Source organism: Coenobita brevimanus, chromosome 50, assembly GCF_032717465.1.
Source record: "Coenobita brevimanus isolate Jiangsu-jjx chromosome 50, ASM3271746v2, whole genome shotgun sequence".
Taxonomy (NCBI): domain Eukaryota; kingdom Metazoa; phylum Arthropoda; class Malacostraca; order Decapoda; family Coenobitidae; genus Coenobita; species Coenobita brevimanus.
In genome coordinates, this window is record NC_137003.1 from 54,387,327 (window position 1) to 54,411,182 (window position 23,856).

At 45.0% G+C, this 23,856-nt stretch overlaps 1 protein-coding gene and 1 pseudogene across 1 annotated transcript in view; one reads left to right on the plus strand and one right to left on the minus strand.

Moving 5' to 3' along the window:
- Positions 1-23,856, plus strand: part of LOC145399799 (uncharacterized) — a 301,841-nt gene that overhangs the window by 174,968 nt on the left and 103,017 nt on the right. The window lies entirely within an intron of this gene.
- On the minus strand, positions 13,691-13,809 carry LOC145399891 (5S ribosomal RNA; annotated as a pseudogene).

A 23,856-nucleotide genomic window follows, 5' to 3' on the forward strand; every position in this document is an offset into this window, starting at 1 on the left:
CAGCATTTCCTTATGTGAGTATAAAGTGGACGTGCAGTTTTTTCCTGTGCATTCGGAGACAACATGGAAATCTGCATACCCAGGCCTGCGATATGTATGCCTTTTGAGCTGAAATTCATGTGCTCACTTTCTCTCTCTTTTTTTTTTTTTTTTATTTATTATAGAAGGGGGGGCTGACTCCCCAGGAATCATTTGGGGTGGGGGTGGGGGGGTCACGCTCCCCAAATATCGCATACATAGGAGAATCCATTGCACATCATGCACTAGGATATCAAAGTCATATCTGCCCACCTTTCACTGTTTCTGAGAATTCTGAATTCAGTGAGGGGAAATGACCCCCCTAAAAATCGAGGTTGGAAAAGTGTATATAGTGGAAGACCTTCGAAATAACCTGACGAACTCACCTGGGAAGTCTCATTGAAGTCCATCAAATAGCCTAGGAGGAGTTAAAACACACACACACACACACACACACACACACACACACACACACACACACACACACACACACACACACACACACACACACACACACACACACACACACACACACACACACACACACACACACACACACACACACACACACACACACACACACACACACACACACACACACACACACACACACACACACACACACACACACACACACACACACACACACACACACACACACACACACACACACACACACACACACACACACACACACACACACACACACACACACACACACACACACACACACACACACACACACACACACACACACACACACACACACACACACACACACACACACACACACACACACACACACACACACACACACACACACACACACACACACACACACACACACACACACACACACACACACACACACACACACACACACACACACACACACACACACACACACACACACACACACACACACACACACACACACACACACACACACACACACACACACACACACACACACACACACACACACACACACACACACACACACACACACACACACACACACACACACACACACACACACACACACACACACACACACACACACACACACACACACACACACACACACACACACACACACACACACACACACACACACACACACACACACACACACACACACACACACACACACACACACACACACACACACACACACACACACACACACACACACACACACACACACACACACACACACACACACACACACACACACACACACACACACACACACACACACACACACACACACACACACGGGGAGTTGGATCTAGCTCAGCGGTATAGGGCGCGTTGCCGAAAATAACACCATGTTGCTTCGCTGGATTGATAATATTTCTGTGTATCAGTCCTCGCTGTTTAGAATCAAACCACTCTGGCTAACATCAGGCTCTCTCTTGGGACACCTTCCACCGTCCTTAGGTTAAAAAACACCACGACTGACACGGGGTGGAGAGGGTGTTTTTGCCCCATCTAATTAACATCGAGTTGTAATAGGGAAGGATTTTGAATTACTCCCTACGATGGTGTTTCTTTATTTTTTTGTATTTTTATTTTTTCAAGCGACCGCTCTACGAGTTCATTAAGCTTATGGAACCCCCCTGGAACTATGGGAGTTTGAAGCCATGTCCAATATCCCTTTGGGTATGACATCAACTAGAGTTTGTGTTGTATGGGACAATACTGGGCAAGAATTGAACGTATTTTTTTTTTCTTGTTTTGCTAGCACCAGACGGTTTTATTCAGATGTGAGACTTGATACCACCAGAGGCTTTTATTCAGATAGAGGAAGACGATAGCACCAGACGATTTTATTCAGATGAAGGGAGATTTTAGCATGTGGCGATTTTATTCAGGTATAAGAAGACGATTGCATCAGTCGATTTTATTCAGATGCAGTGAGACGATTGCACCAGACGATTTTATCCAGATGTGAGACGATACAACCAGACGTTTTATTTAGATTTAGAGAGAGTTGAAATTTGAGGAGTTACACAGAACCCCCATTAACCCCGTCATTACAAAAGTTATAAAAAACGACTTGGTGGTTGCAACACTAAAATGCAGAAGTCGTCATCGTATTGAAGGGACTAACAAACTACAGCGTAACTCTAAGTAATACAGAGGGTTTGCTTTTCGCGTCCAAGGAGGTGAATGTAAAAGGATGGTTAGTACAGCTAGATTTGTACGTAGAGCAGTGTGTACAGCCTTTTCTTTATCGATGTACTTTGCCTTGAAGGATTCTTTTTTCTTTGCCTATACCACCTTAATGTTATCTTCTGCGCCTCATGTACTTCTTTGCCCCTCTCATGATCGCGACATATCCTGCCTTCTGTTCCATCAGACGCCGGACTGTTCTCTACCTGGCCGGAAAAACCTTAATTACCCAAGTAACGTCAGACCAATTTATTCTTCTGAGAGTGAATATAGGAGGCTGAGAATTGGCTGTGAATTTTAGTGCCACTTTAACCCTTTCATGGTGGCGACAACTCTAGTATGATAAAGCTTCCGCCATACACATTTATGCGAGTGAGGGTGAGTGTTGGAGGGTGGGAATGCTAATACAGACATGGTTTGTATACAGAACACACTTTGGCGTATTTGGCGCTTGAGAGTGTTACAATGGGCACACTTTACACCCACAGCATACAGGAGCATACCAACGTGCCGTATGCTGAAATATAGTCGATAGAGAGAGGTGATGGCAGTCTATGAAACCCTGAGAATACGGTATAGCGGTGTTCTTAGCGAGGGTGTCGTGTGAAGCAATTTGAGGGTGTCATGTGAAATACTTTTGTCTTGAGGGTGTCACGTGAAGCACTTTGCGTGTCATGTGAAGCATATCTGTCTTCAGGGTGTCATGCTAAGTACTTCTGCCCTGTGCTGTCACCCACTTAGTGATTACATTCATTTTAGTTCATCTGTATTCTGTACATTAGTAACATTAAGTTCAAAATGCAGTCTTTCCTATATAGATTAACCGTATGAACGAAATAATTTAGTGCTGGGTAAAGGAATCCAATCACATTACTAAAAATAAAAAGGATAAAGTGTGATGAGGGTCTGGGGCGTGAGTCAGGCGATGTAACGAAAGATGTCACGCCAGATAGTTTAGTTTCTCCTCCGCTAAATAACATTGTGTAGTGGTACCCTAAAATCGTGTAGTGGTAGCCTAAAATCGTATAGTAGTAGCCTAAAATCGTGTAGTGGTAGCCTAAAATCGTATAGTAGTAGCCTAAAATCGTATAGTGGTAGCCAAAAATCGTATAGTGGTAGCCAAAAATCGTATAGTGGTAGCCTAAAATCGTATAGTGGTAGCCTAAAATCGTATAGTGGTAGCCTAAAATCGTATAGTGGTAGCCTAAAATCGTGTAGTGGTAGCCTAAAATCGTGTAGTGGTAACCGGAGTGGTAGGCGTGAGACCCTGACTGATTATATTCATTTATATATTTTTTCCTGCCCCCGCCAGACGATCTTCTTCAGCTGAGAGGGAACGGAGGGGTTGATGGACTGCGTTATTCCTTCAGTCAAGTGGGATTATTCTTTTTTTTTATTGCCATACGATATTATTCAACCCGGGGGCGACTCTTGCAACCCCTTTACGGCCAAGACATAATTCCAGAGTTGAGTAAAATCGTCTGGAGGCAGCAAGAATAAAGGGGGAATGTGATTGTTGGTGGGCAGGAAGAGGCTGAGAGCTCTAATAATACAAGCAACCCCGCCCTGCACTGAGGGGAAAAGATTGTGTTTTTTTATTTGGCTTGATTTTTTTTCCGTTTTATCTCGGCGTATCCATGGCAACACACACTGACCTGGTTCTTTGCCCCCACCCCCCTCCCTCCTCCCCCGCCCTGCCCCCTCCCTTGTTCTTTCTCCCAAATCCCCCTCCCCCACTGGCTTCCCTGGTTTTCTTTCCCAAATTACCCCTGCCCTCCCCTCCCGCATTCTCTGTCCCAAATTGCCCTTCCCCTCCATTCTGTCCCAAATTCTCGCTCCCCTCCCTTGTGTCCTAAATTCCCCCTCCCCTCCCCCTTCTGTCCCAAATTCTCCCCTCCCATCTCTCCCCCTAATTCTCCCCTTCCTCCTCCTGCGCCTTTCCTCATCTGTTCTTTCTCCCAGATTCCCCCCTCCCTCCTTCCTTCCATTCTCTCCCTGTTGTCTCACTCTCTCCTTTCTCTCTCTCTCCCCTCCCTTGTTCCCTCTCCAAAATTTCCCTCCCCAATCGGTACCTCTCTCTCCTTCATTCTACCTTGCACCCCCTTTTTCTCCCTCCTTCCTCCCTCCACTCCCCTGTTCTCTCCCATATTCCTCCTTACCGTTTTCCTTCTTCCTTCACCCCCGTCCCATTTGCGTTACGTACAGTTAAAGTGAAGGAAGGACACACACACACACACACACACACACACACACACACACACACACACACACACACACACACACACACACACACACACACACACACACACACACACACACACACACACACACACACACACACACACACACACACACACACACACACACACACAGTTCATCCCCATCACGCACGCAAACCATTCCACACAACACACAGGCACACAAATCAGACGAAAAAAAATATATACATAATACATAAAGGCCTTAATGTATAATACCCTGCCCTACAGCGCCCATACAACCATCCATCCATCCATCCATCCTACCCACATACATAGGGGAATAATAAAGGGAATATGTTTGCAATATTCACAATACGCTTGGATGGTTGTATATGTGTGTGTGTGTGTGTGTGTGTGTGTGTGTGTGTGTGTGTGTGTGTGGCTTCATTTGTTGTGTGGGGAAAAAAAGATAATGGTGTTAGTGAGAGAGTCTGTTTGGGGAATTGTATGGGATGGGAGGGGAAAGAGAGAGAGAGAGAGGAGGGAGGGACTGCTGCCTTTGCAAAGTATTCTATTGACGAGTATTTTTGTGGTGTTTCTAGATCAAACGTTATAAATATTAGCGTTAATGCAGTAATTGTGTTGGTAAATAAATGTAGTGGTAGTAGTGGTGGTGGTGATAGTGGTGGTGATGGTGCTGTTAGTAGTAGTAGAGGTTGTTGTTGTTGAATAAAGGTGTATGGCGCTTGTAGTATGTGATATGTGACAGTACCATGATGATGATGATGATGATTCTCTCTCTCTCTCTCTCTCTCTCTCTCTTTCTCTCTCGTCTGTATATCTGTCACATTCTGTTATACAGTAGAGGCGACTTGTCAGTGATGTGAATGAAAAATAAATGGGTGTGTTGATAGTTTGCCACACTGCTGTTTCTTGGTGATGATGATGATGATGATGGTGACGACGGTGAAGGTAGTGGTGTTAATCGTCATTGTATTCTAGATGATGATGATGATAGTGTTAATGATGATGAAAGTGTGAGGGAAAAATCATGAGAATACAGGGTGATCCGTAAGCAGCGCTCCTCTAGAACCTTCACCAGACGGTATCTTATGTGTTACGGGGGTGGCTCAGTCTGCAGGTTTGGGCCCGGGTGTGGTAGTAGTGGTAATAGGAATGAATAGAAGATGCAAAATAAACACTTGAGAACCTTAGCTATCCTCGCACCTCGCCAGAAATCAGTAGACACAGTGGAAGGCAGTGAGAGGAGTAAAAGACGTGTGTGTGTGTGTGTGTGTGTGTGTGTGTGGGAAGGGAGTGAGAGGAGTAAAAGACGTGTGTGTGTGTGTGAGAGAGAGAGAGAGAGAGAGAGACGCAGGAAAGCAAAAGATGAGAGGGAGAGAGAGAGGCAGGAAAGCAAAGGATGAGAGGGAGAGAGATAGCGGATTTGATTATCAAAAGTCAGCCATTTTGTTCCCTCCGCCATTTTGTTGTTGTGTTACACACACACACACACACACACACACACACACACACACACACACACACACACACACACACACACACACACATTCACGCGCGCTTGCGCAGTTAACATATCAGAGTGAAAAATAACTCATACCTAGTGTGTTTCACCTTCATAATTACTTTAAATCGATTTCATAGTGGAGGATGTCAGTTGAAGCCCTTGGTACAGTCTCTTGGAAAGCTGGAATTCCAAGGAACTTCTTTGGTCTCATGTGTAAATCTATAGCTAAAAACAAAATTTACTGAATATCTACTACCTGCTGAAAGAATCTCTGCTATGTCTCACGTAGTACAGAAGTAATTAGCCTCTGGATACCATCACGGTCGGGCCGTATCGTGTCGGGCCGGGCCGGGTTGTGTCGGGCCGCTCATTTCTCAGTTGAATGTAAACATCGCTTCGCTGTGCTTGCTCTCTTCGCTCGCTCGTAATTACAACTACCACTACCACCACCACTACTACTACTACTACTACTACTACTACTACTACTAGTACTACTACTACTACTACCACTGCTAAAGCACCATCAGCCGTAGCAGCAACCTCAACAACAACAGCAACCGAACAGCAACAGTAATCATTCATAACTGCGCTTCATCATCATCATCAGCAAAACAGCAACAGTAACTGTCCAGCAAAACAGCAACAGAAAACATCAACAACAGTAACAGGTACATCAGGAACAGCAACAGTCTATTCAGCAGCTGCAACGGTAGCAGTATCAACAGAAATATCACCAACAGCGACTACAGCAGCGATTCAGTCACCAGCAAGAACAGCAACAGCAACAAGAAGCGGTGCCAAGGCATAGCAAACCCGTCCCCGGCAGTCATTTTAGTGCTGACGTATAAACACAACAGGATATCTAGTCAAAGATGTCACACATCAAATTTTGAGTAAATCGGGTGAATATTGGCGATTTTAAGCCCATTTGAAATTTTAGGCCAGACCCACTTGACACTGACCCTCCTACCGCTAACTGGGGGATGACCCCTTTGATGTAATGAGGCATGTTATAGGATGCAGATTTGAAAGATGCACTTTTAGGTTTTGGTTTAATGTCGATATGGCGAATTTGAAAGGAATTTTGGCGAAAAAACGATTTTTACCGGGCCCCGTTTTTTTTTTTTTTTTTTTTTTTTTTTTTTTTTTTTTTTAAGGGCCTACAGCCTGGGCCTTGGCCCAATTTGGCCCCAGAAATATTGTAGTCAAAATCCCACCAGTAGTTTTCGCGTAAAGTTGGTAACAGACAATCAGACAGACAAACCGAGTGAAAACAATACGGGGACGGGTAATTAGTCAACAGTAAGCAGCAGCAGCAGCAGCAGTTCAGTCAACAGCAAAAAGAGCAGCAGCAACAGTAAACAGGAGCATTTCCACTAAACAGATCAAGTGCTTCATTTGCATACGCAACAATATTATGCAAATTAGTTTTTTGTTATTATTTATGCTGTTATTTTGCCACCAGAAACCATTGGGTAAGTGAGATATTACATGGGAGATCTTTTTGAAGGCAATTATTATTATTATTATTATTGTATTATTAATTTGTTTATTTATATTGTAGCGACCGGCATACACGCGCCTTACGTAGGTTTTACGAATCCTAAAGGGTAGCTCATCCATAAGGCCACGGAGTGCACTTTATGCTGCTGGGGAAGAGGCCCGCCCCTACCCAGTGCTTCACGCAGGGGTATAGGCGTGGAAGGACTTTTGTGTGTAAGCCTGGGGTAGTTCATTTGGAAGTAGGCTGTGTTGCTGTGTGTGTGTGTGTGTGTGTGTGTGTGTGTGGATTATCTGCTCTTCTCTCACTGTCTGTGATTTTGAGTGAGTGTATCTGTCCATAATTATTTTTTTTTCAGTTATTTTTATGATATCTGCCCTACTTTATCATTATTCTCTCTCTCTCTCTCTCTCTCTCTCTCTCTCTCTCTCTCTAACGCTATTGTCCTTTGCTAACCTATTTTCCTCCTTTCTTCCACAGGTAAGGCGGGCGCTGGAAATTGAGGCTCCGAGGCTAGCCAGGTGAGCGAAAATTGGTCATCTCCGCCATTTTGTTTCAAAGTGTAGCCACATTACCCAGACTTCCGCACGATTTTTATATATTCTTTAAACCCACACATGTTCGTAAAATCAAGTCTGGCTTTCCTGTTTATTATTATTGCTTGTAAGAAATTTTCAAAGAGAGAATAGTTAAGTGAAGTGATTGTAGTTGGATCCAGTATGGCGGAAGTTGGCCAGTTATTTACGTTGTCTCCTTCGTGGGTGCAAGGAACGAGTCTCTTTCCGGGATTTTGTTTACGTAAGTTGTGCTGATGTCATAAGTGAGCAGACATTTGAAAGTTTAAGCACATTTCACCTTTTTCGCCTCTGTGTGTGTGTGTGTGTGTGTGTGTGTGTGTGTGTGTGTGTGTGTGTGTGTTTGATCTACGAGTATGGGGTTAAAACTTAGGAAACATGTAATTAATACGCTATGTTTGGTCGATCTTTTGTGGGGAGTCAAAGTTACTCGTATACAAAGAATAAACTATTTTTGTAATGAGTAAAGAGTGATATATTGTTTTATTTGTTGTAATTAGTACATGGTCGTTATCTGGGTCGGTGATGAATTGTGTTTAAATGAAAAGGCAGGTTATTTATGTGGTTCCTGGAAAGTTAAATGAAAAGGCAGGCTATTTATGTGGTTCCTGGAAAGTTAAATGAAAAGGCAGGTTATTTATGTGGTTCCTGGAAAGTTAAATGAAAAGGCAGGTTATTTATGTGGTTCCTGGAAAGTTAAATGAAAAGGCAGGTTATTTATGTGATTCCTGGAAAGTTACTATAAGATTTTTTAATGCATCTTACTGAATGCAAAATATAGAATGTTATCATTGTTTGTTCATGGCTGTTAATTGAGTCAGTAGTAAGTCACAGGTAAATAAAAAGGTGTGTGTGTTGATTAAAAAAATAAAATAAAACTTGCCGTGTAGAAGTAAGTCTAGGTGGATTTTCGAGGACTGAATGATGTTAGCGATGTTGAAAAATTGTTGGATGAGTAAAAGCACTAGTCCGTAGCTACCCTTCTACCCCGATGCCGTATTTTCTGTTCTATTATTCCTACCAGCAGACGATTTTATTCATCTAGGAACAACTTTTGAAACTGGAGGAATTAGGGGCTTGTCCCGGGCTGAGTAAAATCGTATCATGGTGCCAAGAAGGAAATAAAGGAATATATTATCGGATTGAAGCGGGTCACATAAAAAAATAGAAAAAAAATGTGCTTTGATCGGGTTGTTAGATGAGTCGAGAATACGTGAATACAGATGAATGTAGATGGAAAGAGAATGTGAGTTAGTGTTAATGAATGGTTGCTTGGTGAGTTAATAATGAGTCATAGTTAAAAAGGAGTGTTGAGAGGCGTTGAGTTGCGTTAGGAGGTTGTTAGATGAGGCAAACGGTGTTCCAGGTGAAGAGAAAATGTTGGGTATTGTTAGTGTTAATGAATGGTGGTTAGGTGAGTAGACAGAGAATAATAGTTAGCTAAAATAGATAAAAAGGTGAATTTTGGTGAGTAATAAGTTGTTACATGAGTCAGGCGGTGGTGGAGGTGAGTATAGAGTGTGGGCTGTTTATGTTTTTATTGCTAGAGAGTTGTTAGGTGAGTCCTGAATGAGTCAGGGTTAATAGTCAGGTTTGTGGGGGGGGGGGAATGGGTAGGCGCTGGGGTGGGGAGGGGGAGAGTAAGGTGGGGAGGATAGAGGATGTCTGGGAAGGTGCTAGGCAGGCGAAGGGTGCAGCTAGGGTTGGGTAAAGTGGGGAGAAGCTAGAAAGGAGCTGTGGAGGGGTTGAGAAAGATCTGAGGAGGGGTTAGGGAGGAACTGAGGAGGGGTTGGGGTGAAACTGAGGGAAGGGCTGAGGAAGAGCTGAGGTGCAGTGGGCTGGGCTGGGGTGAGGTGGGGTGTGGCTGAAGAGGAATGAACTTGGATGAGATGGGGTGGGGTGGAGTTGATGGGGCTGGGGAGAAGTGGGGTGGGCTGGGGAGGAGCTGGGGTAGGGATGGCTGGGGTCTTGAGGGCTATAGAGGGCTAGGTGGGGAGGGGAGGGGTGAGAGTGGGGCTTCTGTGCCATTCTGGGGGAGGCCTTACAAGTGAACCCTCCTGTGGCGGGCTTTGTTCGGGAGAGGAGGAAGGGAAGGGGAGAAGAGGGGGAAGGGAAGGAGGGGAAAAGCGAGGGGGAAGGGAAGGTGAGAGAAGAAGGGGAAGGGAAAAGCGGAGGGGAAGAAGAAAAAGGAGGGGAGGGGTAGGGGAAGGTAATGGAAGAAGTGGAGAAAAGATGGAAGAAAAAAAGGAGAGGGGAAAGGGGAGGAGGGGAAAGAGTGGGGGAGGATGGAAGAGTTGGAGAAGGAAGGGAAGAGAATGGGTGGAAAGAATGTAATAGGTAAAGGGGGAGAAAAAATAGGGAAGGAAAGGTGGGGGGAAAGGAAAGAGGGAAAAGAACGGGAAGGAAAAGAGGGAAGGGGAGGAGGGAAGAAGTGGGGAAGAGATAGAAGGAAGGGGACGAGAGGGGGAGGACGGAAGGAGCTTAAAAGGAGAGAAGGAAGGAAAGAGAATGAGAGAGAAGAATGTAGCACGTAAGGAGGGAGAGAAGAAAGAGAAAGAATGGATAGAGGAAGAGGGGATGAAAGGGAAGTGAAGGAGAGGTAATACGGGAAATGAGAGGGCAGATGGGGAAAAGAGGAGGAGATAAGGAAGGAAGGGAGAAAATATGGAGGAAGGAAAGGAGGGGAAGACACGAGGGGAAGGAAAGGGAAGGGGGAAGAAGAGAGAGAAAGGGACGAGAAGGAGAGAGGAAAGGAAGGAAGGAGTAGGAGGGGTAGAAGAGGGGGAAGGAAAGGGAAGGATGGGAAGGAAGGTCAGGGAGAAAAAGAAGGGAACGAGAGAGAAGGGGAATAGAAGGGAAGGCAGAAGAAGTGAAGCAAGGGAGAAGAAAAGAGAGAGAAGAGTTGAGTGGAAGTGCAACACAGTGTAGAAGGGGAGGAAGGAGTGAGATTAAGGATTTTTCGGAAGGGGAAGGGGAGGAAAGAGAGAGAGAGAGAGAGAGAGAGAGAGAGTGAGGAATAGGGCTTAGGAGTACATAAGAAAGTAATCAGCAATCCTTTTGAGGAGACAGGAGCAAAGAGAAAAAGGAGTGCAAAGGAGGAGGAGGAAGAGGAGGAGGAGGACATATCTATCCTTTCAAGACAGTGTAATAAAGTAGGTTGACTGTGGTATCTATTTTATTAGTCTGAGATAATGATGCCTAAATAATAAAGACTCACTTCATAGTATCAGCCCTCCAGTGACTGTAAGACAAGGATAGCAGAGCAAGAAGGTTCTACCCCCCCTCCTCCTTCTCCCCACCCTGTAGTCACTCCAACAGGAACCGGCAGGAAAAAGTGAGAGGGACAACTATACAGTGGAGAAGAAACTCAAGGAAATTTTATAGGAAAGGGTAAATGGGAAGAGAGGTTTGTGATAGGAAGGAAGAGGAGGAGGGAAGAGGGAAGGAAGGGAGGAAGATGTAATAGGGAGGAGAGGAAAAGGAAGGAGGAAAGAGGAGGAAGGAAGGCAAGGAGAGAAGGGAATAGGGTATGAAGGACAAAGAAAACAGCAACAGATTTCATGGTATATCGAGGGTTGCTTGTTCCAGAGAAGATTTTGACTATGGTATATAATTCTGTGAGGTGGAGGAAAGGGAAGGAGGGGGTGGAAGGTTATGAGGGAGGGAAGGGAAAAGAGAAGAGAGGAGAGGAGAGGGGAAAGGCAAAGTGAGGTGAGAAGAGGAGAAAGAGAGGGGAAGAAAAGGAATATGTGAGAAGAAGGGAGGTCGAGAGGGGAAATGTGAAGTGGGAATGGAAGAAAGAGAAAGGGAGTTGATGTAGAAAAAAAAAAAAAAGAGAAACGTGAGGGAATAGGGAATGGAAACTGGATGAAGGAAAGTTGGAAAGAGAGGAAGAAGAAAAGAAGAGAGAGAGAGAGGCCAGAAATATCTCCCCTCTCCTCCCCACGTCCTTGACACCTTTTTGCTCCCCTCTCTTCGCCCTCGTCTCCCCTTCCTTCCTCTTGACTTCTTTCCTCTCCCTTCCCCTCTCCTCCCCAACTTCCCCCCTTAACCACCCTAACTTCCCTATGTCCTCATCTCCCCAGTTTCCCCGCTCTCTCCCCTCCCCTTCATTACCCACCCCACCCCACACCACACTACACCACACCTTACCACCCCCTCCCCTCCCCTCCCTTCCCCTTCCCTCCCCACTCTCTTCTCTTCCCTCTCCTCTGGTGTGCTGTCCGATCTTTTCCTTTCTTCTCATCTCTCATTCCCCTCTTCTTTCTCATTTCTCTCGTCTCTCCTTCCCCTCTTCTCTCTCCTTCCCCTCTTCTCCTCTCTCCTTCCCCTCTTCTCTCTCCTTCCCCTTTTCTCCTCTCTTCTTCCCCCCTTCTCCTCTCTCCTTCCCCTCTTTTCCTCTCATTCCCCTCTTTTCCACTCATTCCCCTCTTCCTCTCCTTCCCCTCTCCTCCTCTCTCCTTCCCCTCTCCTCCTCTCTCCTTCCCCTCTCCTCTTCTCTCCATCCCCTCTCCTCCTCTCTCCTTCCCCTCTCCTCTTCTCTCCATCCCCTCTCCTCCTCTCTCCTTCTCCTCTTCTCTCTCATTCCTCGCTTTTACTACCCCTCCCTCTCCCTCCTCTTCCTACCCCTCACCATTTTCTCCCGCTCCCTACCCCCAAATTCATTATTTACCTGACTTTCTCGCGTTTCATTTTTTCTTTTGCTGGCCATCTTCGAGTGTGTGTGTGTGTGTGTGTGTGTGTGTGTGTGTGTGTGTGTGTGTGTGTGTGTGTGTGTGGTTGGGTGTGAGGGTGGGTGTGTATACCATAATAAATTATTTTGTAAAATGGCCTGAAAAGTGTTGGGAGCCTCCGTGTCATGAAAAAGGTAAACAGCAGCTAGAGGGAGTGCTCAGAGAACGCAGCGACCCCACTCCCAAACATTGGCTCCAGAATATAACCACTTCTGTTAAAACTGAGAATATGCGAATTTTGATTCATGTCGGATAAGTCATTCATCAAATAACGCCGGTCGTTGACCTTCGACCTATGACCTTTGAAAAGTGATGAATGGGCACCAAGGCCGAATATTTTTTCCCATCGCCTTCACTTAATATTATGTCCACCGTTTGTGTCAGATCGAATCAGGTATTCTTGAGGTAACCGCGTACCCCTAACTTTGACCGTGCCCCGTGACCTTTGAAATTTGATCGATACAAACCGGAATCGAATTACATGTTCCCAAACGCACACGCAGGGTATGTGCCAATTTTGATTCACATCTGATCTGGCACGGATAACGTGTGTATATATATATATATATATATATATATATATATATATATATAACCATCATTCAGTCCTACGGTGCCCCAGGAGGAGCGTAGGAGCCCGGGGCTAGGCAATTTGGTCGTGACCTTTAAGATGAGAGTGACCAGCCTTACTCAACCCTGAGTGGCATAACGTGAGCAGTAAACCCCAACCACCCCTTGGATATAAACCTGTACCGGCTCAGTCCGATTGGAGAGATGGTATGGGACACAAGGGCTTGAGAGTAAACTCAGATAAAACAAAGGTGATGGTATCTAGAGTTTTTTTTTTCATTCATTGCCAGACGCCATGTATCCCAGACAGGGTGGCCAAGGGCTTAGAGTTAGTTGTTTTACAGGGAGGGGCACTAATCCTCCACCAACCCCACTTGACGTAGGGATGCCAACAGCAACTGGTGTTCCCAGGCGGTCACCCATCCAAGTACTAACCAGACCCAACGTTGCTTAACTTCGCTGATCGAACGGGAAGCGGTGTACTCAACGTGGCATGTATCTAGAGTTGCTGGCGGTATTGTCAAAGAAGAGGGAGAGTGGCCATGTGCGGTTTTCCACAAGGGCGTGAGAAGTAATTCCATCTTGTGCAGTGTTTGTGATAAGTGGGTGTATAGGAGATATAGATTGTTTTAGTATTAGAGGTAGACTGCGAAATAATGCTGATTTCATGTGTGCGGTTTGTTGGATATTGTCAGGCGTGATAGGATTCATATTGCTGGTGAGTATCTTGAGTGTGTGGAAGAGTTTTGTTACTTGGGAGACATGGTATGTGCTGGAGGTAGGGCAGGAGCTACTGTAGCTTTGTCACTAGAGTGAGAAGTGGCTGGAAGAAGTTCAGGGAGCTCTTGCTTCTCCTGACGTTGAGAGGCCTGTCCCCTCGTTCTAAGGCATCTTTGTATGCAGTATGTGTTAGGGGTGTAATACTGTATGGTTGTGAGACCTGGGCAGTAAGGGAAGAGGATATTCGCAGGATCAAACGTACAGAAATTACAATGATTAGGTGGATGTGCAGTGCGTCCTTGAGTGCGAGGCCTGGGGAGGAGAGGATAGGTGATAGAAGAGGAGGGATGGGATGGGAGTGTGTTGGTGTTGTGATGAGGAGAGGTAGATTGAGATGGTATGGACATGTGGAGAGAGTGGGAAATGACTATTGGGTGCAGAAAGTGTGAAGTGCGAACGTTGGGGGTTGGGTTGCGAGAGCCAGACCGAAAAAAGAACTGGGACAAGGTCATAGTGTGGCCACAAGGATAAGGGTTTGAATAGGGAGGGTTCCAGAGATCGAGCAGCTTGGAGAGCCGCCATTAGGTGGCCAAGTCCGACGCATAGAAGCTTGCTGGAGCCTTTATAAACGAAACGGAACGATATATATATATATATATAGATGGTGTTAGTGAGACCACAATATTTAGCTTCCTTGTCCGTCCTGCCCGCGCAGGTTCAAAGAAGAAAAATTGTGGTATCGCTTCCCACGTGCACCCTCGCGGGCACGCGCATAGCAGTGCGGCCGAGTACAGTATATGAGTTACAGTGGCGTAAAATTTCCCGCCTCAGCATGCTGTCGCTCGCAACCGCTTACCCGCTCTCAGTCAGGACGTACCCTTAGAATGAGAGGTAGAGGAGCGAGAGAGAGAGAGAGAGAGAGGGAGAGGTGAGAGAGTGCATGACCCACATCGCGATAACTTGTAACGCCTTGAGAATAAGTTTGCCGGTAATGCGGCAGAAGAGTCCGGCTTCCCAGCAACACCAACATATTCAGAATAATAGGTAGATCCAGAAAAAGGTAGATAGAGAGAGAAATCGAGGTAGGTAAATAGATGTAGTTAGGTAGGTGCATAAATAGAAGAACAAATAGATACGGTAGAGAGATACTGTAGACAGAGACAGCATTAAATAGATGCATAGATAGACATAGAAAGAGAAAGATGGGCATTTTTCGTAAGCTTTTCATTGTTTTTGACTATTAATGAAGGATTTTAGTTTGCGTTTGCGTAATTTTCTCTTGTCCAGGTGAATTGTGTGAAGACATTTCAGTGATTGCTTCAGGTATCCAGAGGTAATGTCAGTGTTTTAAGGCAAGGAGTATACGAAGTGCCTTGGTTGTCTTGAGAAAAGGGTGTGTGTGTGTCTCGAGTAAAGCTGAAGAAAGAAATTGGTGATGGTTTGGGGAGTGATTAGTTAAAGAGGACGATTTGGGTCTGTGATTTATTTCCGTCTGAAGTAAAGAATAAATGATGATTGATTTAGTTGGTGAGGCAGTTGTTGTATGGACGACACTGGTTGTTTTAATAAGTTTCGATAATGCTAGAGTTGACTTGTTGTGTACTGAATTTAGGAGCGTTGTGAAGGTATTGCCAGGTGACCTGCACAGGATAAAGCTGGAAGAGAAGGGGATAGTGGGTAATGAAGGAAGGAGCTGATGAGTAAGTATGAGAAAATTGAGCTCTGTAAGACGTCGTTGGGGAATACTGGATCTGAATCTTTGGTGGTCTTCTGGATGCCTGGTGATTAAGTGTGTTAAGGTTCTCCAAGGTTGTGGCCAGTATGGTTCAGGTTCTACGACTGGTTCTAGCTTATTGTTTATATACGGCCGCGTAGGTTTGACTTCCTCTCGCCTTAAATGAATGGAATGAGTAGCCTGACCCCGGCCCCCTACGCTTGGGTGATAGGTGAATGAATGGAGTGATGGTTTTAATTGAATACTTCACTGGTAATAAAAAATTCACCGTCATAAAGGAGCGTCTTTCCTATACCATCGTGCACTCTGTTTTAAACTCTTGAATCGCACGACATTCTTTTGATGTATTTTGCTACTTCCAGACGATTTTGTTCATCATAGGGGAGGTCTTTTGTAGGGGAAGGGACAGTGGGAGGTATATCTGTGTCCACTAGTTCCAAAAATGTTACTTAATCTGAATGAAATAAGCTGAAATTAGGAAGAAAAAGAAATGAAGGACGTCGTTGGGCTGAGGTGTTTCATAAAAGGGCGGTAGAACGTGTGGTGGGGAAGGGGCGGACACAAGTACCGTACAGAGGAAGGAGACCCCTGGAACATTTGCCTAAATCAGTTAGCGACCGAGAATAAAAGTGGAGGGCCGTATATGAGGGGATATTCGAGGTCCACCACCCTGCCCCTCACCCAGCACGCACACATGGACGAACGCGTGGGATCGGAGAGAGGGAGGGAGGGAGAGGAGTAGCGAAGGAGTGTTAAGAGTGTGTTAGAATTTATACCTCCATATTGAACTAGAGACGAGGAAGCACAGCGACCTCTTGTGACTTTGACCTTTGATCGATGTCCGCCAAAACAAAACCACTGCATCCCATCCCGGCACACTCTTTAAAGCTGTGTGTGGATTTTTTCCCCAAATAGAATCAGGCATTCAGAAGTTAACGCCGCGTCTGTACTTTGACCCATGGCTTTGTGTGTGTGTGTGTGAAGATGATGCCAGGATTAGGTACCATGTGTCCTGTCTTGGTCTTGCGCTCCCCCCCCCCTCCCTGTCACCCTGCCTGCCCCCCCTCCCCCCATCCCCCAAATAGACGCTTCATCACACTAACCATATTTTCTCCTCCCCCCTCCCCCTCCCCCTCCCCTCCCCTCCCCCCATCCCCCAAATAGACGCTTCATCACACTAACCATATTTTCTCCTCCCCCCTCGCCCCTCCCCCTCCCCTCCCCTCCCTGTGACGTGCGACCTCGCGTGCCATCCCTCAACCTTCATTCTGTGACACGACACTTACCAGGAAGGGGAAAGGAGAGAAACACACACACACACACACACACACACACACACACACACACACACACACACACACACACACACACACACACCTAAATATGGCTTCTTATCACGAATTTTTGATTCCTCTGACCGATTTTTAGTTAACAAGATGTGACATATATATATATATATATATATATATAGATAGATAGATAGATAGATAGATAGTCGGTGTACTTAATTCTTTATATTATTACATTTATATAATTTTACGGTCCTTAAGAAGTGAGTTCACAGAGTCAGAAAGTTGTCTTGATTTACTGCAAAAGAAATATGAGTAAGATTTTGAGATTGGTGTCGTCCTTGTGATGAGCTGTGTGAGTGGCAATAAGAGTTTGGTCTAAAGCAGAAAGATGGCCGATCATATCCCCGCTGTCTGCCAAGGCTCCCAAACACCTCTTCCCTACGAGTTCACGTCTCCAAATGACACGGTGATGTGCAGACCGTGTCCATACTGAAAAAGACGGACAGCACAAAGAACATCAGGTTGTAATTTGATGTTCTTTAGAGTGTCATTTCTATCTTTTCGCAGTTGATATATTATACACATTAATACATCATTGAGGGACGTAACCTCGTCAGGAAAAAGTGCTAGGTGGAGCTCAGTGAAAAAACATCTTATGAGGACAGTGAGCTGAGAAGTATTGTCGCGTTTTGAGGATAGAAGAAAAGAGGTGGTGAGTATAGGGGAGAAAAGGAAAAGAGACAAGAGAAGAAAAGAAAGAGAGGAGAGGAGTGGAGAGGGAAAAGAAGAGGTGATGAGATGTTGAGGTGAGATGTGGGGTGAGGTCTGTTAGCTTTACGCCTCTAACACCTCTCAGATACCTTGTTAAGAGCAGGCACAGGTGTTGGTTCGCTTGCAGGTGTGTGAGTGTGGGAGGCAGGTGTGGTGGGTGTGGACGGTGTAACAGATGATGATGGTGTGGAGGGTATGATGGGTGGGATAGATGATGATGGTATATGACAGGTAGTAGGTTATATGTGGTAGACGGGTAGATGAGGTTAATATGACATGATGATGATGATGCTATGGATGATATGACAGGTGTGGTTCATGATGATGGTATATGGTAGGTGTTAGGGAATAGGGGTAGATGTGTTTGGTGCGACAGACGATGATGGTGTGAACGGTATGACAGGTGGTAGGTCAGGCGTGGCAGTGGTAGATATGTTTGGTATGATGGGTGGTGTGGACAGGATGCTAGTTGGGGTAGATGATGGAATAACAGGTGGTATTTTGATGTGGTAGGAGGTGAGATAGTAGATGGTGTGGCAGGTGTGTTCGTGTCACTAGAACAGGTGTGATGCTAGTATTAATATGGTGGAAGAATCAAGTATTAACACTCTTAGGCTTCCCTGAGTCACTCCAAGGTGAAGAAAATCATAATGGGAAAAAATTATTAGTCGCGGTAGAGTTGTCCCGATTTTGAGAAGGTTAATAGTGACAATTTTAAGTCAAGGTCATAGGGCTCACTTTCAGCAGCATAAAATCAAGTGGAATTAAGTAGAATAGAAATACTAGGAGTTGTGCCGAGCGTGAGAGAGTTATAAATAAGACAGGTGATGGGAAATAAACAGGTAAATGCCTCCACAATACACCTGGCCCATTTTTACTTCATTGTTGAGCTCAAAAATACGCTACACTTGTTTTGACACCTGTTGCCCACCTGTCCCACACCTGTCCTACATTACTTCGCATCTCTTTTCTCTTTCTCTTTGTCTTCTTTTCCTTTCTCTCTCTCTCTCTCTCTCTCTCTCTCTCTCTCTCTCTCTCTCTCTCTCTCACACACACACACACACACACACACACACACACACACACACACACATCATCGCTGTTCTCCTCCTCCTCCCGGTAACTAAAAAAAATCCCCTTCTCCTGCCTCTTCCACTTACCATTCTTCACTGGACCTTCCCTTCTTCTTCCCTTCTCCATTCCCTCTCCCCGTTCCTCCTGCCTTCCGTCCCACTGCCTCTCTCCCTTACTATTCTCCCCAACGGCCCTCTCCCCTTCTGGCCCCCACTTCCCTCAATGCCTCTCCCCAGTCCCAATCCCCCCTCCCTCTCCTCCCCTAATCCTACTTCTTCCACTTATTGTTCCCTACCCCACTTTTCCTAACCCCACAGTTTCTCCCTTTCCTTCCCCTTACTCCCTCTCCCCCATTCTCTCTTTCTCCCTCGTCCTTTTTCAGTTACCCATCCCTCCCCCCTCCCCCACTGCATCCTTCCCCCTCTCCCCTGCATCCCTCCCCTTCCCCATTCAGTAAGTAAACCATTATTCTACACGACGAGGGTGGGGGAGATGGAAAGGGAGGGGAGGGACGGGAAAGGGAAGGGTTGAGGGAAGGAAGGGTAGGGGTAGAAAAGATGCGAGGAGAGAGAGAGAGAGAGAGAGAGAGAGGCGAACAGGACACATCGATCAGAATCATCAGGAAAGTAGATTTTAATAATATATATTGCACATGACGAAATGACAACGAATTGCATTACGTTTATGTTACTGTGTGTTGTAACGCTTTTGAAGGGAGGTGGGTGGGTCGGTGGATGACTGAATGGATGATTAGGTGGATGGATAGACGGATGGGTACATGAATGTTTGCGCAGATGGATGGATGGGTAGAAGGACAGAAAAACAGAAGGCTGAATACGTGGGTGGATGGAAGTTGATGAGTGGGGCGATGGATAATTGGACGAGTTGATGATTAGTTGGATTTATAGATAGATAGTTACTTGGATAGATGGGTGGATGGGTAAATTGACTGATGGGGTGAGTGACCGATGGATAGTTGGATGTTTAAGATAGATGGAAAATAGATATAAAGAAGATGCTATTGCGCTAGACTTATCCAAGGCCTACAGTAGAATTTTGGTCGAATCTTGTTTCAAAATTACCCTCAAGAACATTTTATTTTCCTACTTCTGTCTTCATTTATTTTTTTCCTGGTCGTTCCATACCCGCTGTTATGGACGACTGCTGTTAACGCTTTCATATTACTTTTTTTTTTCTTGCTCTCTTCTGACGATTTTATTCACCTAACGTTTGGAAGTGGAGGGGTTGGATCCAGTCTGTGTTAATCCATTAGCCGTCCTCACAAGCTTTTAAAAAATCGCCCGGTGGTAGAAATCAAAGTTATATTACCTTATCTCAATGGCGTTCTTCAGGGGCTGTATCCTTCACCATTTTCGTTCAGTCATTCATCTTGCCACCTGTACAGCTATCCCTATTGTTCATACGCCCCGTAATTTCACCTTTTTCCATTCCACTCACAGCCACATGATAGTAATAGCATACGCAGTGTCTGGATGGCCCATTATTTCTGACGGGGAAGGAAAAAAATACGTATTATTGTTTTATACCTCAAAAAATTCAGTGACTTTGGATATGCCTCAGAATTCATTGACTCAGAAACACGGTTCTTATATTTCTCCCCCAGTCTTCCTGCTTCCGATCGGTCTGTTTATTTCTGACTGGGAGGGAAAATACGTAATGTTGCTTAAAAAAAAAAAAATCAGTGAGCCTTCAGTTCAAGTGCCTCACAAATTCAGTTCTTCTGTCATTTTATTCGATACTTTCTCAGCGGTATCCTCCTCGTTGTCTGTTTCTCGTGATTGTGTGTGTGTGTGTGTGTGTGTGTGTGTGTGTGTGTGTGTGTGTGTGTGTGTGGAGAGAAAGAGAGAGAGAGAGAGCAGCAAAGGATAGAGTCAGCTATCGTACCCCCCTCTCCACCCCCCTCCTTCACCTTTCTCCCTTTCTTCCCCCCCCCACCCTCCCTTTCCTCCTTTCTCTTCCCTCTCTCCTTCCCTACCCCTCTCGCCTTCCTTCCTCCCTTCATCCATTCCCACCCTCCCTCCCTTTCCCCTCGCCTCCGCCCCCACCTCCCCCTCACTCTTACGGGAAACGGTAAACTTCTTTCATCCTTCGGGAAATGCTAGGCTCCTGTTTCTGAGAGAGAGAGAGAGAGAGAGAGAGAGAGAGAGAGAGAGGCCCTCACAAAACTGCTAGTGTCAGAAAGAGGTTACAAGGCTTCCTCTCTCTCTCTCTCTCTCTCTCTACCAGTGCTCCTATGACTCCCTTTTAGCTGAATATCACCAGACGTAACCAGGAGTAAAATACTAGACTTATCCCGATCGTGAGAGGGTTAGTGGCGACAGTATCAACACGTTCAGTTTCTTACACCCGCTCTCAGGTAAATAAATCGTCTTGCGTAAGTAGAGTTCCAGAGTTGTCCCGACCATGTGAGTATTGGAGGTAAAATTTTATAGTCTTACTCCCGCCAAAATAATAATCGTACGTAAAGACGGTAATGGCAGTCTCAGTCTACCCCCTTTTACGTGCAGGGTCCTGAGGCTAGGCTATTTATTTATTTATTTATAATGGAAGATGACCAGGCTGATTCCCTTGGTGGTATCGCGTTATTTAAATTTTTTTTTTTTTTTTTTTTTTTTTTTTTATAGATAACCTATACAGATCTTACTCTGACTGGGACTTTTTAGTAACTATACTGTTTTTACACTAACTTGACCTAAAATTGCCACCTGTCCAACCTAAATGCCGAGTTGTAACAATAAACACTAGATTATGGTGCTAGTCATGAAGAAGTGCTGTGAAAAGGTTGTAGGACAATGGGTTAACACTAGATTATGGTGTTAGTTATGAAGAAGTGAAGTGGAAAGCCACAGTATTGTCTGTTTCTGCCACTGAGCTGTGTGAAATAATCTGCAAAAGAATGAAAATCTTGGCCAGGTAAAGGTGAAGGTACCATAGAATACATCAGTAAATGCCAGTCTTTGTTCCAGAATGATGCATCCATCCCGAAAGTGTGCTACAGTAGTTACAGAAAACACCCCTACACCTTCCACCATTAATTAATACATAGCCTAATACAGCATACTGTACATCATTGGTCCCTTCACTACGATGACGTCTTGCGTGTGTGTGTGTGTGTGTGTGTGTGTGTGTGTGTCATAAAATAATACATAGCATGTATAGGGTTCCTCGATTACTTTCTGTGAAGGTCCAGCCATACTCTCTTCCGATGTGGCAAAGGTCCAGTTGTAAAATCTTGTATTTAATATTAATACGGGAATAAAATACTTGCATTTATTTTAGGTTGCAGAATAATTAGTTCTTTAAAATATACCGAAACTGTGCGGACGTTAATATTGTGAGCATGATTGGAATAAGCTTTAAAGTAGATATTCTCTTCTGTTGTTAAGGTGGTTGAATAAGACACAAAAATCTGTTCTCCAGACTCCCACCTTCTGAAGGAGACAAAACGACATTTTTCTGTAACTGCCATCCCTACATAAGCACAGTCACTTTAGCACAACCACCGCCACTCAGCACCATACCGTCCACCAGTAGCCAGTCTTAAACTCTTTTCATTCTCTTTCCGTCACTTCACCAACTGGACAACCCAGTGACAACAGTCTGTGGGCACGAGTACATGCGGTTACGACGTGTGTGTGTGTGTGTGTGTGTGTGTGTGCTTGCGATCTCCAGACGATTTTATTCAGCGTAAGAGATATTTTTTGAATTGGAGGGGTTAAATACGCCCTCATTAACAGGATGCCTCCCTTGAGCCGAAGGAAATCCCTGTAAATAACAGGAGTAAAGTGGGAAATGGTGTTATCGGATTGAAGAGATTAATACTCCAAATCCAACCATACAGTTACTTCACTTAGAAATACAGTCATCAGTTTCTTCACTTAGGAAATACAGTCATACAGTTCAGTACGTAAGTTAGTAGTAGTTTCAACCCCAGGCTCAACTGAATGTGAACCCGGTGGACTGCAGGCTTGAGTTGCCCCCTTTCTGCGGTCCACCGTCCTCCTCTTGGGGGATAGAGAGGGAGGTAAGGGACGTGTGTATAGCTGGGCAGGAGAGCAGCTCGGTTAAATCGGTGCCACCGCTTGAAGGCGTCCCTCTCCACCACCCCAGTCACTTAAAAATGCATAAATCTGCTTCCTTAGAGAAAGAGAGAGAGAGAGAGAGAGAATCTGTCTATCTATAGCCAGACGCCCGTAAGGGGTGGCCGTTAGTCTTTGAGTTAGTGGTATTACGGGGAAGGACATTAACCCTCCGCCAACGCACTTATGACACATAGGGAACACGTGTGGCTTGGTTATATGGTTACCTCCCGGCGTTGTAAATAGCTTCCGGGCTTACGGGAAACCATTAGACAGTCCTTCAATGTAAAGCCATCTGAAAAGGAAAGAAGAGTAATAAAAAGTGACAGGAAAGATGGGAGAAATAGGAAGAGAGGAGGACAGATAGGAAAAGAACGATGAAAGTGCAGGATGAAGTAGGCAGCACTACACTGAGTGAGTGGATGATGGTCGCCTCCATCTACCACACTACCACACTTGGCAAATTTGGTTTCAGGTGTTGTGTCTCCCAAATACATTAATTTTGAATACATTTTCCCATTTATTTTGATACAGTGAAGTGAGCGCTTTTCGGTTCAGTGGTCGCATTAATGATTCTATTTTTTATTGTAGGCATTAGCGAGTGAGAATCATGGTTGCCGCCTAGTGTATTATTGTATTTCTCTTGTATTTCCAGTGTATTGTTTTATGTGGTGCTTTTTCATTGTATCGTGTTGTATTATCACTTACTGTAATGTTGTATTTTCAGTGTATTTTTGTATTCATTTGTTTTCATTATTTTTTCTTCTGTTATATTTCTGTTATATTATTCTATTCCGTTGTATTTTCATCTTTGACAAGATTGTATTTTCGTTTTAACTTATATATGTATAATATGCATC